Consider the following 19,676-nt stretch of genomic DNA (forward strand, 5'->3'; position numbering starts at 1 on the left):
AAGCCACTTACTTCTTTCCCAGCCGTGGAACTTTCCAGGTAATTGTCAGACATTGTGGAAGACAGGATTAATATTCTCACCTAGTTAACACTGGTTTGTTACTGTTTGTGGACCCCGTTGATCCTCTAAGCTAGCATGGCATGATGATTTCATAATGAAAGTGGGATTTTTTTTTTTTGCCTTTGAAATTTTTAAAGGAATAAAGCTCGAATTTCAAATGTCTCCAAAAGTCAGTTTTACTTTTTTTTTTTTTTTTAAGATTTTATTTATTTATTTGAGAGAGAGAGAATGAGAGACAGAGAGCAGGAGAGGGAGGAGGGTCAGAGGGAGAAGCAGACTCCCCGCTGAGCAGGGAGCCTGATGTGGGACTCGATCCCGGGACTCCAGGATCATGACCTGAGCCGAAGGCAGTCGCTTAACCAACTGAGCCACCCAGGCGCCCCAGTTTTTATTTTTTTTGATGAGCATATTGATTGGAAGAAAATGGTCATTTCGCCACAGAGACACTAATTCTAAGGCTACCTGAAAGTCAACCCATAGTGTCTCCCCTAGCCCGACTTCATGAAAAGTTAATTTAGACAGTTTATATGAAAGTCAGGGTTCTGAAAACCCCTACTGTCAGAGGGAGCACAAAAGATGACTTTGCAGACCTCAAGCCCAGTTAGGGCTGGATGGAATGAGATTAGTGCGCTGGGAGAAAGTGTCCAGTCCCCAAGCCTTCTGTCCTTTGTGAGGAAGGTGACAGCTGAAAATGAGTCCAGATCCGGCCAGCGACAGCAGTAGCTGAGTGGTGGGCCACCGACCTTCGCATGTCCTTGCTCCTCGCCCACTTCACAGGGGGCTTGGGGGGCTGGAGGGAGCTCGGCTCAGGTTGAAACTTTTTGCTAGACCTTTAACTGTGGTTAGGGACTCAGACGTTGACATTTTTCTCCTTTATGGTTTTTGTTTGTTTGGTTGGTTTTTAGCCAGTTGATTAGAGTAAGACCGTCGCTGCCCCCATGGCTTTGTGCTCTTCGGACTGGAAATTACATGAGGTGGGAGTAAGTATTTTTTGCATGAATGAAAAGGGAATAGTTGACAAGAGAGACATGGAGGCCCAGCTCTACCCTCCCTCGCCAGTGGACCACTGATCAGGGCAGCCGAAGGTTGGAAATGAGGTGATGCCTGCAAAGGGCGCTGTAATTGCTCAGGAGGAACCAGCTCTGATCACGTTAGCCATTCCTGATCTCCGGTATGAGAGCCTTCACTAGAGTTCAGGAAGAGTCTTCTCTGACTTGTCCGCACATGAGAATCATGGGGGGAACATTTGAAAAATGATGCATGCCCGGGCCCCATCCCAGAGGTTCTGATTTAATCCAAGGGAAGGGGCCTGGGTGCCCGGACTTCCCGAAGGCTCTTCAGGTGATTGTAACACGAGGCCGTGGCCAAGACCACCTGTACCTGTTCTGGGTCGAAGCCATCACCTAGAATCAGGACAGCCTGGGGGAGCTCGGGGGCTTCCCCTTTGAGCTTTTGGGGTTATTGACACTCTTTCTGAGTTCCAGGACTTGGAATTTTTAGACAAGTTAAATGGTTTTAGAATCAGGAGAGATTCTGACCAGATCTCAGAAAAAGCCTATTAAATTTGGGAGACTCAGGCCATTTAGTGTGGTTGGCTTGGGAGAGGCTTTAGTGAACACTGGAGCCTACTAATGTTCCTAAAACCTTAAAGGGAATGCTTACAACGAGACTGGAGAAAGAACTGAATGGCTCTCTTTAGTGCTGGGCCAGCCAAGGTGTTTCTCCCAGAGAGAGAATGAAGATGGAATTTTCTGGAACAAAATTATACGGTCACAGTTGCTCCAGACAGAGCTATTGGAATGGATGATTGGGGCATAAAGTGAGGTTATGAAGAATCCCTGCCAGGGCCCCTCTGGGTGTTAGCCAGTGTCTCCCTTGATGTTTCATCTTTGGCACCAGCCCCTCTGACTCAACTTCTCCTTGTGTTTTTACTCTCTTCCCAGGACCAGCTGCTCACTTTCATTCACTGCCCCTTCTCCCCCATCACGGGCCTTAACCACTTCGTAGCTCTAGCCACATTTTCCTTTCCCCTCTCCTTTAGTTCCTGTTTTATATTTGTGTTTTCTGTTATCAGGTGGAATTGGAGTCATGCCCTACAAGTCTGTTTTAGCCAGGAGGGGTGATGGAATGAGGCCACTGAAAGATTGGAGGGGGGAGGGGCTTTAAGAAGTATCGGGGCTGGGACCAGTCTCCTGGGAGACACAGGAGGCTAGAGGGTCAGAGCTCCGGCCCCTGGGAGCAGCTGAGTGGAGCTGTGTGAGGGGCCTGAGCTTGCCTGTGTGGGTTAGCATTGACCATCCAGAAGAGCCAGCCTGGGCCTGCCCAGGCAGGGTCTCTGCTCTTGGTGTATCCACAGAGAATAAACATCCCTTAGGCCAGGTGGTCCACTGCTTGCCTGCTACAAGTCAACTTTTCTAAAGATCTTCATCATAGCTCTGTGAATATTGCTTATTTCACAAGAGGATTTTTTTTTTTTAATGGGATATCTTTATTTTGTTCTCTGTGTTGCTGAGAATCTCTATCTTTTCATTTTATTTTGACAACTTGTTGGAAAATTCTTGCCACTTTGCTAACTTTCAAGATGCCTAGCAACGTTTTATAGATATTTTGGAACGTTTTTTCTCTAATCATTTTAGCGAAACCATAATAAATCATTTTATGAAAAGCACCCTAGAGACAATAAATCTTTCCCGAGAGTTGTTTCAGAATGCCTTATTCTACAGAGCTACATATACTTTTTTTTTTTTTATTTTTATGTAATGTAGTCTTTATGTTGGGTCTTAAAAGGAACACCTCTAGTTAATAGCCCACTTAACGTTCAGGAATATCCGGAAAAGTGGGTTAGTGTTGGCGCATAGGCTGAATGCATGCAGCCTGTGGGGTCGGTGGGGCTGACTGGGGCTGGCTCCTTGCCTCCAGCCCCTGTCTCTGGACACAGCAAGGACACTGTAAACAGGGCCCATTAAGCCAGTGAACATTTCTTGACTGTTAGGCAGGAGTTGGACCAGATAATTTAACATTTTGAAGGCATCTTGGTGGGGGAGTAGAGTATTTGACTTAGAACTCTCAGAGGAAATAGCTTCTTGTTTTTCTCTCGAATGTTGTTTTGTGTTTGTTAGGAAGTGTTTTTTAGGAAACGTAATAATTTATGCAGCCCCTGAAAAGACGTTCTTTGGATTCATTTTGCAGCTGGTTCTGAGTCTCCTAAAGAGTTTGGATTTACCTGCCTATGTCCAAGCCCTCAGTTGGGCTTCTTTCCTATGAGAATCTCTTGTGGGGAAGGGGCTAACCTTCTTCATTACTTACAAAGAATTTGCCCCCCTTCCGTTTTTCGAGTTGTGCAACAGAAAAGAATGCACAATGTAGGATTTAAGGAGAGAAAAGCCATTTTCACTCCAGGGTTCTTTCTTGCATGGTGAACATATAGAAAGGATACACCAAAGTTTGAAATATTAGTGTTCCTTTCTATTTGATAGTAAGAAATTAGTCTTGTTGCTAGTTTTCTAAGGTCTTTAAGGAAGGTTCTGAAAAATATATATATATTTTTAATTCTAGAAAGCTTCGCAGTTTACCAAGTTTTTGGTTAAGAGTCAACATGCCTTTCTTGGATGATTCAGGAAGTTCTTCTTGGTCCTTCTAAAGCCTTCAGGCCACCAGTGGATAGACAGCTTGATAAATCAGCTCTTGTTTGATTTTCACATATAAACCAGAAGTTATTTTGATTCCATACTAGCAGTCATAATTTATAATAGAACATGACTCTTTTTTTTTTTTTTTTTCAGACGTCAACATTTTAGGTGGCCACAAACGTATCCCGAAATGAAGAACCTTTAAAAAAATACGTGGCAGGTGGTCCCATTCAGCTCTACCAGTTTAGATGTGTTTACCTCCAGAGATGGAGCGAAAGTAATTGTATCTGGCAGATTGCAGAGTAAAACTGTCGTCACTGCTAATTATTCAGTGACTCCTATCTCTGCTGCTTCCCATTTTAATTCAGACAGTAAGTGTCTGCAAATGTCTGTGCTAAATATTCCTTTTGCTTTCAGACAGCCTCTGAGAGCGTGTGTGTGTGTGTGTGTGTGTGTCTGAGAATTGATAATTTTGCATTCTTCTTTTCCTTCCCTTTCTCTGGTGGTTTATTTTCAGTGGAAGACTACTGGAAATAGTTAATCTTTTCCCCTGATCCTGGTGGCCCGTGTCCCCAGCGAGGAGCAGGAAAGAAGGGATGGGCTCGGTGTGTGGAGTCAGGAGGACTGTCCCACCGGAGACGCCCATGGGCGTGGCCCTGGTGCAAGTGGTGCCATTTCTACTGGGTTTTTAATTTTCTTAAAGTGAGAGGCTTAGCATATTCTAGTAAATTTAAAGATTGAAATGTGAGAAATGACTTTAGTTCCTCCTGTGCAAAGATCAGTGGGATGTGTAGCCCTGTCCCCTCAGCTGTTTAGGAGAAAGGATGCCTGTTCCCCGGCCGCTTGGTGAGGAGTTGTTTGGCACAAGGCCCCTCATTTCCAGAAGGCGCCCTATCTTTCTGACTCTCCTAGCCTCTATCTTATTGTGGCCTCATGAGGGAGACCAGAAAGCCACGTCAGTGGGTAAACTGCATCAGGAGGCCAACAGGGAGAGCTTCAAGACAGAAACAAGAACAGAGGCAAAGGTGCTAGACAGTCCAGCAGTTCCAGGTTAAAGGTGAAGCCAATCTCTGCCTGAAGACACAACTGGCCACACGCATTCCAGCATCCTGGCAAGGGGCAGCTGGCCTGGGAGGGTCTGCCCGGCAGGCCCCTCGCACCCCCCACTGTCCTGTCTGGTCCGCTCGGAGTGCTGGGTGCCACCCCCCACCCGGCCCCCACCTGGCCCGCCTGCTCCCCTGCACCCTGGGCAGACCTGGGGGACAGTCCGCACAACCCTGCTTATAGTCCACATGTTACAGGATTGATTCCAGTCCCCTGCTGACCCATGTGGAACATTTCCCTACTCATTTTTTTTTAAACCCCCTCCCTGAAATATAAACCGTTGACTTATTTTCCAGTCTGGTCAGGGAGGTAGAGAATCCCAAGTGAAACATTTGTGTAATAGGCAGAGTTACTCATTTTTGTTTCACTTAAGTCTCTGCATTCACATACACTTGACTGTGTTCTCATGATTCCCATTTGGGGTGATGCCTTCATGGGCGCGGAGGGGGCAGAGGCACGGGGAACAGTCTGCCATTCTCCCCGGAACCCCAACCCACACCTCTAGACGAGCCGTGTTCTGACTTTCCAGCTTTTCCTTTAAGCAGACCTTCACTTACTCAAGGTTTAGTACCTTTTGTTTGTTCCAAACTGTATGACAAAGCACAGACCTCCCTGTTGGTGTTATCTGTGTTTTCGTTGATGAATTTCAGTTCTCTCCTTAAAGGATTGCTTCTCTATCCCAGTTTCCTTTGTCTCGTGCACATTAATGAATTTGCTGTTTGATGTGGTGATTTTGGTCTGCTGTGAGTTGGAAGATCTCACTGTCTTTCAGCGCAGGGCCAGTTTTTCCATTTTGTGCAGGTTTTGGGTATAGGAGGAAGGTGGGGCTGGTTCCCCCTTCCTGGCATGTCCTGTGGGTGGGGTCCTGTGCTCTGTGCTCCAGGGGGGTGAGGCTGGGGTCCAAAGTCACATCTGATACCAAGTCCACAGTGTTTTTTTCTCTGTATCTTCCTCTTTCCAGAAAAGAAGGTATATAAACTCAAAATTTCTTTCTTCCTCCAGCAGCCTTGTTAATGTCAGTGCTATGGCTGAGTTAAATTTCTTCTCTTTCTCATTCTTCTGTATTTACACTTTGGCTTAATTGGTTTGCTTCTTGAAAATAGAGCCTTCTTGAATCTCACTGCTCAGATCGGTGATACCCGCATTTTAGAGCAACCAAGAAAAGTCATAATGGATATTCTTGAAATGAATTCTGGAGGCTTTAAATACCCTGCCTGGTAGCCCCCCCTTTCCTGCCCCACGCCTGAGACAGAGGGGAGAGTGTGTGGGAATGGGGAGATGAGGACGATGGCCTATCCCATGCCTGGTCTCCTGAGGTGTCTAGGTGTCTTGTTTCCCTGGTGGGGAAGAGGATGGGAGAGATGGAATTCCAAGCCAGGGGACAGGGTTGCACGTACATTCAGGTGGGCTGTGGAGGCCCAACAGAGGAGGCCTTTGCTTGAGACAGAGATGAGCTCCCCGTTTTGCTGTGGCATCTGAATCCTAGAGTGGGTGATGTGGGAGTTGCTGCAGGGGTGTCCATTTAGCTGTGCACCTATTATTTTGGGAATTAGACCTTATTTTTTCTTCTCCTAGATTTCCATGCTTTCCCATAAATAATGAGAATATTTTGTTTTTTATTTTTCTTTGTATGGTCAAGCATGCCACTCTTATGAATTAAGAGCATAGACATGAATGTGCTTATCAGTCTCCGCCTGGGTTCAGCACAACTGATTTATTCTAAGATTCATATAGTGAAGTTGCTGAATTGACAGAGAATTGAGGGAAGATCTAAGTGAAAAGCATCAAAGTCTGTAATCCGGGGAAAAATAGGTCTTTGTCCATTTAAGTTTCTGACAACTGGGCTGTTTGTAAGTTATGCCAAGGATATTTTTAGAATTCAGGATCTCATCTTAAGGCTTCCAATTAATTTGATTCCCCAACAGACTTTAAAGGGTACAAGAAACAGTGAGACGGGAAAAAGAGATAATTTCTGTAGAGATAAGCCCAACTGAATCTTACTATGGTAATTAATTGGCAGAAAATCAATAATTCAGTGGGAAGTCTCTCAGCCAATGGTGGCAAAAGACAATGCAGTGGATGTTAGTGAATTTGGGAGAATGTACAAGTGTCAGTGAGCTAATTGAGTGAATTTACACACAGTGTTACTGTAGCGTCACACAAGACTAGTCATTTGGGAAATTTATAGGAGATTAATGGAGATCCAAATGTGTAAATACTTTAACCATTTGTCCTTAAAGAGAAACCTCCATAAATGTATATTTGGCTTAATGAGTGAAGATGGACCTGCTTTTTGCATTGTCATCTGATGATTAAGAAATGTTAGCTTACTTGCTTTATTTCTCAAATCTGTTTCCCCGTGGGAGTTGCCGTCTAAATGTTCCTTTTTAAGATAGTGGTTCTTGAGTGTTGTAGTCTCGGGACTTTTGTACACTCTTAAAACTTATTGAGGACTCCAGAGAGCTTTGTTTATGTGGTTATATCTAGTGATGTTTATTATATTAAAAATAAAAACCGGGCGCCTGGGTGGCTCAGTTGGTTGAGCGACTGCCTTCAGCTCAGGTCATGATCCTGGAGTCCCGGGATCGAGTCCCGCATCGGGCTCCCTGCTCAGCAGAGAGTCTGCTTCTCCCTCTGAGCCTCCCCCCCGCTCTCATGCTCTCTCTCATTCTCTCTCTCTCACATAAGTAAATAAAATCTTTAAAAAAATAAGTAAATAAAAAATAAAAACCAAGAGAGTTAAAAAAATTATTAAATTAAAAACAACGAATTTGTGTTAATATAAACACTATTTTTATCAAAAGTTACCATTTTCCAAACCCAAAGAAACCTTATTAGGAAGTATTTTGGGTTTTTTTTGTTGTTGTTTTGTTTTAAACATTTTATTTATTTATTTGAGATAGAGCGAGTGAGAGAGAGAGCAGAGTGTGGGGGAGGGGCAGAGGGAAAGGGAGAAGCAGGCCCCCTGCTGAGCTGGGAGCCCCATGCAGGACTCCTTCCCAGGACCCTGAGATCATGACCTGAGCCTGAGGCATAGTTTTAACCAACTGAGCGACCCAGGTGCCCCTAAGAAGTGTTTTGTAATTTTTTTATACCTTTATATAAAACTGCCTTTAATATCTGGCATAATGGAAGACAGCTGGGTTCTCATCTTTGCATCTGCATCCATTCTGATGTGATACGTTGTTCCAGTTGCCACGTATGATGAAAATCCACATATGATGAAAATCCAGCCTCCCACAGATATGTGGGTGGGAAAAGAGTGGGAACGGGAGTGTTTTAATTTGTTTTTAGCTCTTTGTGGATCTTCTTCTTTGATACTATGGCTAACAAACAAGTGGTGGTTTCTTAAAGGTTGGTTGAGATGTGGATTCTGAAACCATACAGATGAACTTCTAAAATTCCATTCTGTGTATGGTTTTAAAGATCCTGCATCAATCATTTGGAACATCTCCCCAAGTGTTGTTACATTTTATCTTGCAATTAAAAAAAAAATCACGTCACCAATTATAGAAGAACCTTTCAATGTAGGGAAGTTGTCACCTTCACGGTGCACAGGGGTGTACACGTTTTCAGAAAGTCTACGCTTTGCACAGAAGCTGGACTCTCATCCGTGTGTCAGCTGCTTTCCTTGAAAGCGGGCCCATGGTGTCCCTTTCCTGGAAAGCGTCTAGCACACAGCCGTGTCCGGAGAGCTGGACTGTGTGTATCACTCTCTGAAGTACCAGGCCATGTTTTGTGAACAAAGCGGCTTGTGCACCTCATACCCTGTGTTAGGGGTGCTTTCCCGGGCAATACATGCAGCAGCGGGGGCTCTGCGTGCTCCCCATTCCGTCCCACGGGGCGGCAGAGAGTACGTGCTCGAGGCCCCAGATTTAATACAATTCGTTACTTTTGCTTCTTCATCCAGGACATTAACAGAAACCATCTTATCTACCTATCTTTAGTTTTTATTATTTTATTTATCTACTTATTTAACTGCCGTGTGTGGCACAATTCCTGCCTTGCTTTGCCCTAAGGCCCAGGCAGTTTTACACATTCTCGCATTTCTACGACTGACACAGTTCAACAGGCAGATGGGGTCTTCGGATTATTATGAACGTAGTCTGACCTCCCAGATGCAGCTGAAGAGCCTCAGGGACTAGAGGGGCTCCACGGTTCACACGTCTGAGAACCATTGCTTTCAGACGGATGGGGAAGGTGCTTAGGGAAACAGGAGCTAGACTTGGTTTGTGCGGATGGTACAGAAACGGACCCCAGACATGGGGCAGGCCAGAGGTCAAGTGAATTACCGGAGCATGGAACTTTCGTTGGGGGGTGGGGTGGGTGTTAGCTCCTGTGTCCTGAATGTCTACATCCATGCCTGGGATGTGACGCAAGAAATCTGTGTTGTAGTTTGAATGCGTAGATCAAGAGTCATGGGGCTTACCAATTCAGTGGGTTTTTAAAAAAATCACGTTCTTCAAATTTTCCTTGTATTATGAAGGTAATTAAAAAGGTGTGGGATGTGGCTGCCCGGCCCCTCCCATCCTGCACTGTGCAGTGGATGCTCTGGCCACTGTCCTCGTCCTTAGCTGCCCTGGCCCTTGTGGGGCTGTCTCCCGTTCCGTGGAGGTCCCTGTCCCCCACTGTGCAGAACACTCCAGCAATCAGAACTGCAAGTCGATGTCAGCTTAAAAAAGCCCATGTTTTCCATAATTACATGTCAGGTGACAAGGGCCGCATGGAGTCGGTTGTGAAATGGATCCGCTGTTGATGAGAGCGTGTCATTCACTCCAGTTGTCATGCTTTGCATCATGACAAGGTGGTTCGGCAGTTTATTTTGTTTTGTACGTATGAAGCATCCCATGTGAGTTCTTCTTCGGGTGGCTCCAGAAGAGAAAGGTTTTTGTGCCTGGAGGGACACCTTGTCATTGCTGCTGGTGCTTTTCTTTCTTCTTCCTGAGCAGAAATTTATCTGGGGGATAGTGAGGACGGATTTATACTTTGTGGGTGAGAACGGCTGCCTTCGTTTTTGTTTTTGTTTTTAGAAATTAAGTCGTTCAGGTTAGTTGGGGACTTGTGCATGGATACTTTGCCCCGTTTTATTTTTCTCTTGAGTTTTCTGATTTTGTGGAATGGGACGAGGGACTCTCCAGTGAACGTGGACTCCCCGGGCTGGAGTGAGTCCCTTAGAGCCTGTTGAGAACAGTTGAGGTTTCCTTCAATTGCTCTTCGCATTAGGAATCCCCAGTTATAGAGGCATTGTGGAGCCGATGTGCTGGTCTGGGTAAAATGAAAATGTCTGATAAAATATTAATAAATACCTTATTGGACGTCTGCTCCCGAAGATGTAGATGAGAGGAGCCTAGACGTTCTGTTTTATGACTGTCTTTTTAATTGACTTCACTATGATCAGATAGACCAGTGGGATCATTGAGAAGATATCAAAGGGCGGTGTGGGCAGAGCTGTAGCAAAACCCGCTGTCCCAGCCCCGCCCCCACACGCAGCAAACACACAAGGTCTTGAGGAGGAGCCCAGGCTTGGTGTTTTGCTTTCATGTGGGATTTTTCTGGAATAGCCGATGAAGCCAAGCTAAGTAAATATTATCGCCTTTTTATGTTGGCCTTTTGTTTCAAAATACCATTCCAACTCTGTTCTCTAGCTTTCTTTTTATTGCTGATATTATTTTTACCGATCAGAGGTACCACCTTTCTAGTCTTGCTCATCACACTTTCCTTACTTTGGAGCCTGTGAAATCTTTCATTCAGTTCAAGAGGCATTTATGGAGTGTTTGCAAGTCAGGAGCAGTATTATTACCAACCTGCACCTTTGTTTTTTGTCGTTTCTAGAAGCCCTGAGATTTGCATGTTCAGTATCAGCACGCCTTCGCTGCCTCTTCACTCTGCCTTTTCCCTCTTAGGTTATTCAGATTAAGAGAACTTTGTGATGGAGAAAAACTATTCCAGACGGACTTTCTTCCTCCTTTGTTCTCTTTGTGCTGTTTCACTGCTGTCCTTCTTTACCCTTCTGTGTGTGCCCACAGCTGCAGGTGCCAAACTGTGGGCCCCTTCTTGGGGGTAGGAAGATTTGGGAGGGCGAGAGAGATCGGAAGGAAGGGGGAGGAAGAGAGAGGACATTAGAGGAGATTCTTCTTCTTTGGCCGGTTTCTGTTTTTGCAGAGTTCCTAACCTTTGGCCCGTCTCATTCTTACCCCCGACTTAGAGACTGTACCTCTTCATGTGTGCTTGTATGACGAGGCCCACGTTTTTCTGTGGTGGCCGGATGACCACTGCCAGAGATGAGGTTGTAAAATACCTTCTTTCACTGGGGTTAAAGGGGGACTCAGCTAGAAAATAAGCAGTAGCCTCTAGACTGGGATACTGATTTTATTTTTAGGACTGTCACCTAAAGGTCTAATATATTGGTACCGAGAAAACTGATGGAACCCATGTTTTCTTGAATATGGCTGATAACCTAAATGGATGGGTAAAGGTTATTCTCTTATTACACTTCACATGGCCTCCTTGTAATTTTTCCCTACACTGTGTATCAGTTACAGAAGTTAGCTTTGCCTTTTTTTTCTTTTTAATTTTTTTATTATTTTATTTTTTTAGCGAGAGTGAGAGAGAGAGAGAGAGCACAATCACGGGAGGGGCAGAGGGAGAGAGAGAATCTCAAGCAGACTCCATGCCCAGTGTGGAGCCCGACACGGGACTTGATCTCACAACCCTGAGATCATGACCCAGGCCAAAATCAAGAGTCAGAAGCTTAACCGACTGAGCAACCCAGGCGCCCCATCTTTGCCTTTTCTACATTGATGTATATAAAAGAAAGACCTATGTCTCAGTTGAGTAGATACATAATTGTTCAAAATCTGAAGAAAGTGAAATAATGGGGCATAAATGAAATGCGCCCTTACTTCTTAGTAAATGGTTGATACATATCAGCTGGGATACTCCTCCCCCTCCCCCCGCACCCCAAAGGTGACAGCATAGTTATTATGTAACTTTGCACCGTCAGATTTCTTTCTCCTGTTCTGGATGTGGTCAAGCGTACAGCAGACAAAAACATTTTCCCTTTCTCATTTTTCTTCTGTCTGGTTTACCCAGCCTGTCATAGATTTTCATCTTGCACTTTGTGTAAGTGATATTTAAGGATGACTCAAGAAATGCATCTGGTCATGGGCTCTGTCCCTTTCAGTGTCAGAAAACAGAGATGGCACTGCTAGCAAGGTTCTTAGTCAGGGCATTTTACCTTTTATGGACACCAGTAGGCATCTGTGTGAATTTAGACTTCTGAAGTTTATTATGGTTACTATGAGCAGCTACCCTGAAAATAGGGAATCTACTTAAATTTCTGAAGTATGTTTTAAAGTTTCTTTTCTTGATTGACTTAATGAACACTATTTCAGGTGTATAGTAGAGGATCCCCCAGGCTTAAAATGGCCTTATAACATCGTTACGTCAGAACTTTGTTCAACCTGTAGAGAGCGTGGGATACCACGGGTTTCCGAGTGCACTCCATTGGATCATGGGTGCTCCTAAGGTTGGATCAGCCTTCAGCTCTTAAGATAACAAACCACCACATTAAGGAATGATACTTTCTTGCTCGTTAAGCTTTGCTTGTCTCCATGCAGATAATTAAAGCAGGCTAGTGAATGGAAGGACACGTATCAACTGCGTGTGCCAAGTTCAACATCCTTTTTTTTTTTTCCCCAGGTAGGTGTGCTTGTGGTGATGCACGTGACTCCACCAGGCACATCGTTCTGCTAATAAAAATGTTCCCGGGGCGCCTGGGTGGTTCAGTTGGTTAAGCGACTGCCTTTGGCTCAGGTCATGATCCTGGAGTCCCGGGATCGAGTCCCGCATCGGGCTCCCTGCTCGGCAGGGAGTCTGCTTCTCCCTCTGATCCTCCTCCCTCTCATGCTCTCTGTCTCTCATTCTCTCTGTCTCAAATAAATAAATAAAATCTTAAAAAAAAAAAATGTTCCCGGTTCTCATGCTAAAATTGTATCATTATTCATCATGTGTTACACACTGGGTAGAGGAGGGGGTGTTCACTGAACAATATCATGACTTTTTGCTGCTCTACCCTCCACTGAAGCGAGTCTGAAAACCACTGGGTGTGTGAGCAAGTGTGGCAGGGCAAAAGGCTCTGGAAGAGGCGGCTGGACAGACCTCCAGTGCTTGGTTGCCTTGGTTTCGAGTTTGGACTTTGTGGTCACTGAGGAGTAGTTAAAGCTTTCTAGCTCAATTTAACAAGGGCATACTGGTTCCCAGGAGTCCTTCTTATTTATCTTGTTTGTGGGAAATACTGAAAGAGCCCAGAGTGTTTCCTCTGCCACATCAAGGACATCTCAACAGTCATGGAAATTTAGTTACTCTTAGAAGTTCAAGAAAAAAATAATGTAATAAATTTATGGAAAAGGGCTGCAGACTTGGAATTGTGACATCATCACCAGCCGTTGTTTTCGAATATGAGAAGCTTGCCTGCTTAGGATGATGCATTTCACCAACTGTATATTGATTACCTATTAAGCCTTAGGTCTCTGCTCATGAAGAATTCCTGATTGAAGGTGGCAGACATCTATAAATAAATCATCATCTTGGAGACTGACTGAAAAATGTCAGAACAAAAGGTGTGAGGATTGGTCTCTGGGGGTAGCAGAGAACAAGAGACGCTGTCTGTCTAGGAAGTTTTTCTTCAAAACTTTTTTCGTCTGGAAATGTCTGAGAAAGTTTTGTTGGAGTGAAGGCCTTTCACTGAGGCCATGAAGGATGCTGGTATTTTGGGTGATGGGAAGTCTAGCGCTTATTTATTTGGGAAAGATCCTATTGATACTGTGACCGAGGCCATCTTAGAAATTATTTGAAGGCTATGTTGAGGCTTAAGTTATGCATGGCACTGTTTTGCACAGGTAATCCATCTGGTTACGAATGACAGAAACCCAACCTTAAGCAAAAAAGGAAAGTAATGCTCAGGTAACTGAGGCATCTAGGAAGTAGCGTGCTTTAGGCTTTGTCGGGTCCAGGGCCTCTAACATGGCCACAGAGACTATTCCTCTGGATCTTGACTCTGCTCTGCTGAGTCCTTCACGTCACCCTCTCTGTGTGATGGCAGCCAGTAGTCCGAGCTCACCTCCTCCTGGCTTGGCACTCTTAGCTGAAACGGAACTTCTCCCTCCCCAGACCGCTATGCTATCCAGGGAAGATGTGGATGACTGGGCTTTGGTTCTGGACACTGAACTAGGCACCTGTGAGGATGAGGGGATGCTGTGCCCTGAGGGGTCCAGTGGACAGCATTATGTAGGGGGGCAGGGAAGTTTCCTCACAGGAGCGAGAAGAAGGGAGTGTGGGCAAGGTGTGCGGGGCAGACAGACACTGCAGTTATCACGGGTCACGGCAGCAGAAGAAGCCTCCTGCAGGGAGAACAGAATGGGCAGCTGAGGTACGGAGCATGGGTTGAGGGGGAGGTTTGGCAGGAAGGATGGGAGCTCAGCTTTTTGCATGTTGAGTGAGAGGTGCTGGTGGGGCATTTGATGTGGCAGCTAGCTGTTTGGGCCCTAGAGAATTGGTAAAACTAGCAGGGTACCAAAGTAAGTGGTCCATTATAGAGATAGGCATGAGCTAAGCATGGAGAGGCATGGAAGGAGCTTAACTAAGCTCACTGAGGAGGATCATGTGTTAGGCTGAATCACATGACCTTACTGCCTTTGTAGGTCAAAATGGCCGCACAGTGGCAATTTCACATGGTTCAGTCTCTTCCATGGGAATTCCGGTTAGAAATGCCTGTGTTCTTTCTTCCAGCAGATGTGTATTGTATGCTCTGCACGTGCTGGCCTCCCCTGGTCTCATTCTCTGCGGCTTTCAAGTCTCTACAGAGAGCCAGTCTTTTCTCCTTCCTCTTTCCTCCCTTTCCCCTTCTCCCTTTTTCCCTTTATCCCTCTCTTCTTCCTTCATTCTTTGGGAAATATCAATGGGGTGCTTTTGAAGTGCAGAGCACAGTGGTTAGTGCTGGATATGTAGGGTGGACCCGTGCCCACCCTCCTAGATTCTGGAGCCTCAATATGAAAGCAGTGTTGGAGGGCTGATGGGATGCTCTGTGAGGTGTGGTGATGTAGGGCTGATGAACACTCTTAAGAGGTATTGGTGTTGTAGGGCTCATGGGATGCTGGTGGTGGTATGGTGTTGTAGGGGCTGATGGAATGTTTATAAGCTACGGGGAGCCATCCAGGTCCTAGATTCTTCTTGATTCACCCTGGGCCAGGGATGGGGGAGAGGAGGCCTGTCTGAAAGTTGAATAGGTATGTATCGTGCTGATAGATGTGAGAGAATGGGACTCTCCCTGCTACTCCTCACCCCTTCGCCATGACTCAGCTACTCCAGTGTTATGTGCTGTAGGAAACCTTTGATTACCCGCCTCTCTCTTCCCAGGTAAAATTTCTCCTCCCCCTCCCTGGTGCCCCAACAGTACCCTATTAGAGATTTCATCCACTGCATCCCATTGATGCTCTGTTCCACTTTTCCTATGTTAAGGCTGGCTCCCTTCATTAGGCAGTAAGCTTTAGGTGACAAGAACTATGTCTTAATATGGACAGCGTTTAGTAAAGTGTTTGGATGCTGGAGGTGCCGAGTAAATATTTATTGAACGTTGAAATAACTTTGAAGGGACTCTGTTGGCAGAGCCCTTCTGATTTCTACCAGACTTAAAAAGAATGCCAGAGTATATATACAAAGGAATATTATTCAGCCTTAAACAAGAAGGAAATCCTGCCCGTATATGAGAAGGATGAAGTTGCAGGACATTATACTTAGTGAAATAAACTAGTCACAGTAGGACAAATGCCACATGATTCTACTTACATGAGGTATCTAAAAATAATCAGACCCATAGGAACAGAGAGTGGAGTGGTTGTTGCCAGGGTCTGGGCAGGGGGCAAATGGGGAGTTGCTGTTCAGTAGGTATAAAGTTGCTGTTACGTAAGGTGGATAAATTCTAGAGATCTGCTGTACAACACTGTGCCTATTAAGTTAATAATACTGTATCGTGCGCTGAAACATTTAAGAGGGCAAGTCTCCTGATAAGTGTTCTTACAATACATTTAAAATATATATATAGTAGCCACCAACCTCCCCCCGCAAAAAAACCCCACCTGAGTGACGTAGCGCATCACGCCTCCCTGAAATCACAAATGAAATGTCTGCAGTGAAACCACATTACCACCCACGTTGAGAGTTTTACCTGACCCGATTCACAGCGCAAACAGACTCTTTATAGAGTGGTCGGTCATTTGCTTGAGGCTTGAGCTGACATCTTGTCTGTGATTTAGACACCTGCATAAAGACAGACCTTTAAATGGACTGAAAACAGTTAACAGGGACCCCTCAGTCTCTGGGTGTCCGTGTGCAACTGGTGGGAGATGGTAAAGCCTGATGACGAGTGCAGGTGAGCGGTCAGTGCTGTTGAATGCTGGGCGTGACAGGTGCATTGGCTTCCAAAATGCATTTCTTGGAGCAGATGACGTTCATCTACAGAATCCTCCGTGATCCCAAACTCTCTCTAGGAACTGACTAGCTGTTTGAATCTGGTGCCGATTCCATATTTGGTTACACACTTCTAGAGGAACTGTCTCCTGAAATGTGTGGTGTCCTTTTGGAGCGGGTGAGGTCTGGGTTAGGATTCTAGCTGTGCACCCCTGGACCTAATGATGATGCAGAAGATGTGGCGATGGTTCCTAGATTACAGCAACTGTGACTGGCCTGTTGGCCCAGCTTAGGGGCGGGGGTGGTTACAGGCAGGTATTTCTTGTGCACGTTGCCAGAGTTCACAGGTGTAAGGCCAGAAATCAGTGCTTAGGACTTTGCCTCTTGGAAACATGTCATTATTTGGAAAGGAATTTTTATTTTTAAAATAAAAAACAAAAACAGATTTAGCCTTTCTCTGGTGCTTTTCCTGAATACTGGTGAGCCTGTCCTAACATTGGAGAAATAATGACTTTGAGCTGGGTGGAATATTTTTATTCTTCTCAGTGGAAAGTAAATATTTGCCTTCACTTTCTCAGAACCCTGTGTCACTGGGAAGGCAGCTGAAGAACCTGCTGGTAAGAACAAAGGGCCAGGCCTCTCTTTGCCTGCAAATCTGGTTTTCTGGCAGAGCTCCCTATTGAAGTGTGAGTCGTCCCCTCTCAGCAATGGACCAGGGAACAGGAGAGCATCTTGCCTTTCCCTGGCCCTCTCTCTGCAAGACAGCCCGCAGTCCCAAGTTCTGCTGTTTGAGAGGATGAGGCTCTGCCGAAAGCTCAGTAATTTTCTTCTTGAAAGCAAAAACAAGGCAAAAGACAATAGCCAGTAGCCTCGTATAAACCACCTGCTTCGTAGGAAATGAAGCGAACTCTGGAGCCCCCAGTGCCACTTGGAGGATTTGTCCTTTCCTTTCCTGTCGGTAAACAAAGGCAGTTGGTTGAATGAGTGGGGGCATGGATTGTTTACAGGATGTTTGCTGTATCAAAGGAAGGAAAAGTGCCTTTTACAGAGCTGTGTTCATTGTGTGGGGGATATTACAACATCATTTAAAGGGTCTCTGCTGGAGAAGAGAAATTAACCACAAAATATTCAGTCGTGAAACACAAACTGTTTAATCAGTCGGACTTTTAAAGACTTATTTCATGAATTACAGTTGAGGGTTTTATAATATATCAGCATTAAAAAAAAATGTAGGAAACCAGAAAGCCTCTTTAGAGAAAAAATAATGGGTTCCTAAGACTTTGAAAAATATTGATACTTCAGAGGACTCAGATTTTTTTTTAATTGTACAGGTTCATGCTTTGTGTGCAAGAAACATTTATCATTTATAGTACAGTTGTGTCTCCTACGTAGGCCTTTCCACGTTGCCTTTCGGTGCTATGTCTGAATCCCTGGTGTTCTGGCTCTGTCTGGAAACTCTTTTTCAGCTGAGAGGTGTCATGAACATGACAGAGTGAATGAATGCTTGGTTGGACTTAATAAACTAGTGAAGATTGAAACAATGACGTAAGATGCCCAATAACATATTCTTTTTCTAATTAATGTTGGGAAATCTTTCGATAACATACTTTGGTGTTGTGTGTGTATATGTGTGTTAACCATACATAATATAATTTTTAAATGTGTAGTTCAGTGGCATTAGGTATATTCATATGTTGTGCAACCATCTGTCTCTAGAGACTTTTCATCTTCCCAAACAGAGATTTTGAACTCATTAAACACTAACTCCCTATTCTCTTCCCCGCCCCTGGCAACCACCACTCTACTTCCTGTCTCTATGAAGTGGATTATTGTAGGTGCTTCATAGAAGTGGAATCCTATAGTATTATCCTTTTGTGACTGATTTATTTCACTTAGCACCATGTCTTCAGGGTTCATCCATGTTGTAAAATGTGTTGTAATTCCCTAATTTTTAAAGCTGAGTGATACTCTGTTGTATAGATTTACCACATTTTGTTTCTCCAGTCATTGGTGATGGACACAGGTTGCTTCCACCTTTTAGCTATTGTGAATAATGCTACTATGAACATGGGTGTATGAGTATCTTTTCAAAACCCTGCTTTCGGGGCGCCTGGGTGGCTCAGTCATTAAGCGTCTGCCTTCGGCTCAGGTCATGATCACAGGGTCCTGGGATCGAGCCCCGCATCGAGGACTCAGCGGGAGGTCTGCCTCTCCCTCTCCTGCTCCCCCTGCTTGTGTGCACTCTCCCTCTCTCTCAAATAAATAAATAAATACATCTTCAAAACCCGGCTTCCAATTCTCTTGGATATATACCCAGAAATGGAATTACTAGATCCTATGGTAATTCTGTGTTTAAGTTTTTTGAGGGATTCTCCATACTGTTCTTTTAGATTTTTAGGCTTAGAATTGGTTATATTGGCTCCGGAAGTTAAGTCAGTGAGAATGTCCTTCCCCTCCCTTGCCGGTGCACATGATCTTGAGTTCAGCCACAGTTGAGGGACTCATAATAGTAAGGTTTCATCCACTGTTTCAATGCTTCATAAAAATGGAGACAGACTGAGAAAGGTGGGCTTTCTAAAGCCACGGCCAATCGTTGCCTTGTTGGTAGGTGGCCCTGTAATTGATCACCATTCAATGTGAGAGGGGCACTGTTAATACTGTGCCGGGACCATAGGCATAGACCCTGCTGTCCCCACACACCCCACTTACTGGGGTCTGTCTTTTTTTTTTTTTTTTGAAGATTTTATTTTTTGACAGAGAGGGAACACAAGCAGGGGGAGTGGGAGAGGGAGAAGCAGGCTTCCCGCAGAGCCGTGGTCCTGGTGGCGGGTGGGCCCTGCACTGAGGGGCCCTTGGGATCATGACCTGAGCCGAAAGCAGACGCTTAACGACTGAGCCACCCAGGCACCCCTGGGGTCTGTCTTTTGTAGGGAGCAGAGTGCAGGACTCTGGCAGGATTTAGAGAAGCCACGTTGTTGCCATTTCATCCAAGCTGTGCATTTTAACATTGTCGCGTATTGATTCTGCATGATGTCAGGAAGGAGTGTGGTCCTAAGAGTGCGCCTGGCTGCAGTTCAGTTTGCAGAAATTCTTATACTTACTGTTTTTAGAAATGACGTAGCAAAAGATCATGATTTGAGGAGCCGGACCGACTTGAGTTCACACCCTGTCCTGTGTGATTCACTTTGCGCAAATAATCAATGTCTTAGAGTACTAGTCTCCTCATCCGGGAGGCAGAAAAGGCAGATTTTGTTTTTCAGTGATTGTGGATATTGAAATCACATGGAAAGTGTCTAGTGGAGCACTTAGTACTTAGTGCCGCATATCCAATATTGTCCTCTCCCATTATTATTAAAAGCAGATGTATTTTAACAGAAGTTAGTATCCAAAATCGACACCTAGATTAGCAGTTGTCAA

At 45.0% G+C, this 19,676-nt stretch overlaps 1 protein-coding gene across 7 annotated transcripts in view; it reads left to right on the forward strand.

The window, feature by feature from the left end:
* SIPA1L2 (signal induced proliferation associated 1 like 2) overlaps window positions 1-19,676 on the forward strand; it is a 216,828-nt gene that overhangs the window by 29,702 nt on the left and 167,450 nt on the right. For 2 of the 7 annotated variants that reach the window (XM_064594625.1, XM_064594626.1), the window contains exon 2: window positions 3,843-4,060. The exons of the other annotated variants lie outside the window; for them this stretch is intronic. The gene's annotated coding sequence lies outside the window, so the exon portion shown is untranslated. The remainder of the gene's footprint in view (window positions 1-3,842; window positions 4,061-19,676) is intronic. 7 annotated transcript variants of the gene reach the window in all.

Source organism: Mirounga angustirostris, unplaced genomic scaffold (assembly GCF_029215605.1).
Source record: "Mirounga angustirostris isolate CCGP_5_RB_7025 unplaced genomic scaffold, mMirAng1.0.hap1 SCAF_6, whole genome shotgun sequence".
NCBI lineage: Eukaryota > Metazoa > Chordata > Mammalia > Carnivora > Phocidae > Mirounga > Mirounga angustirostris.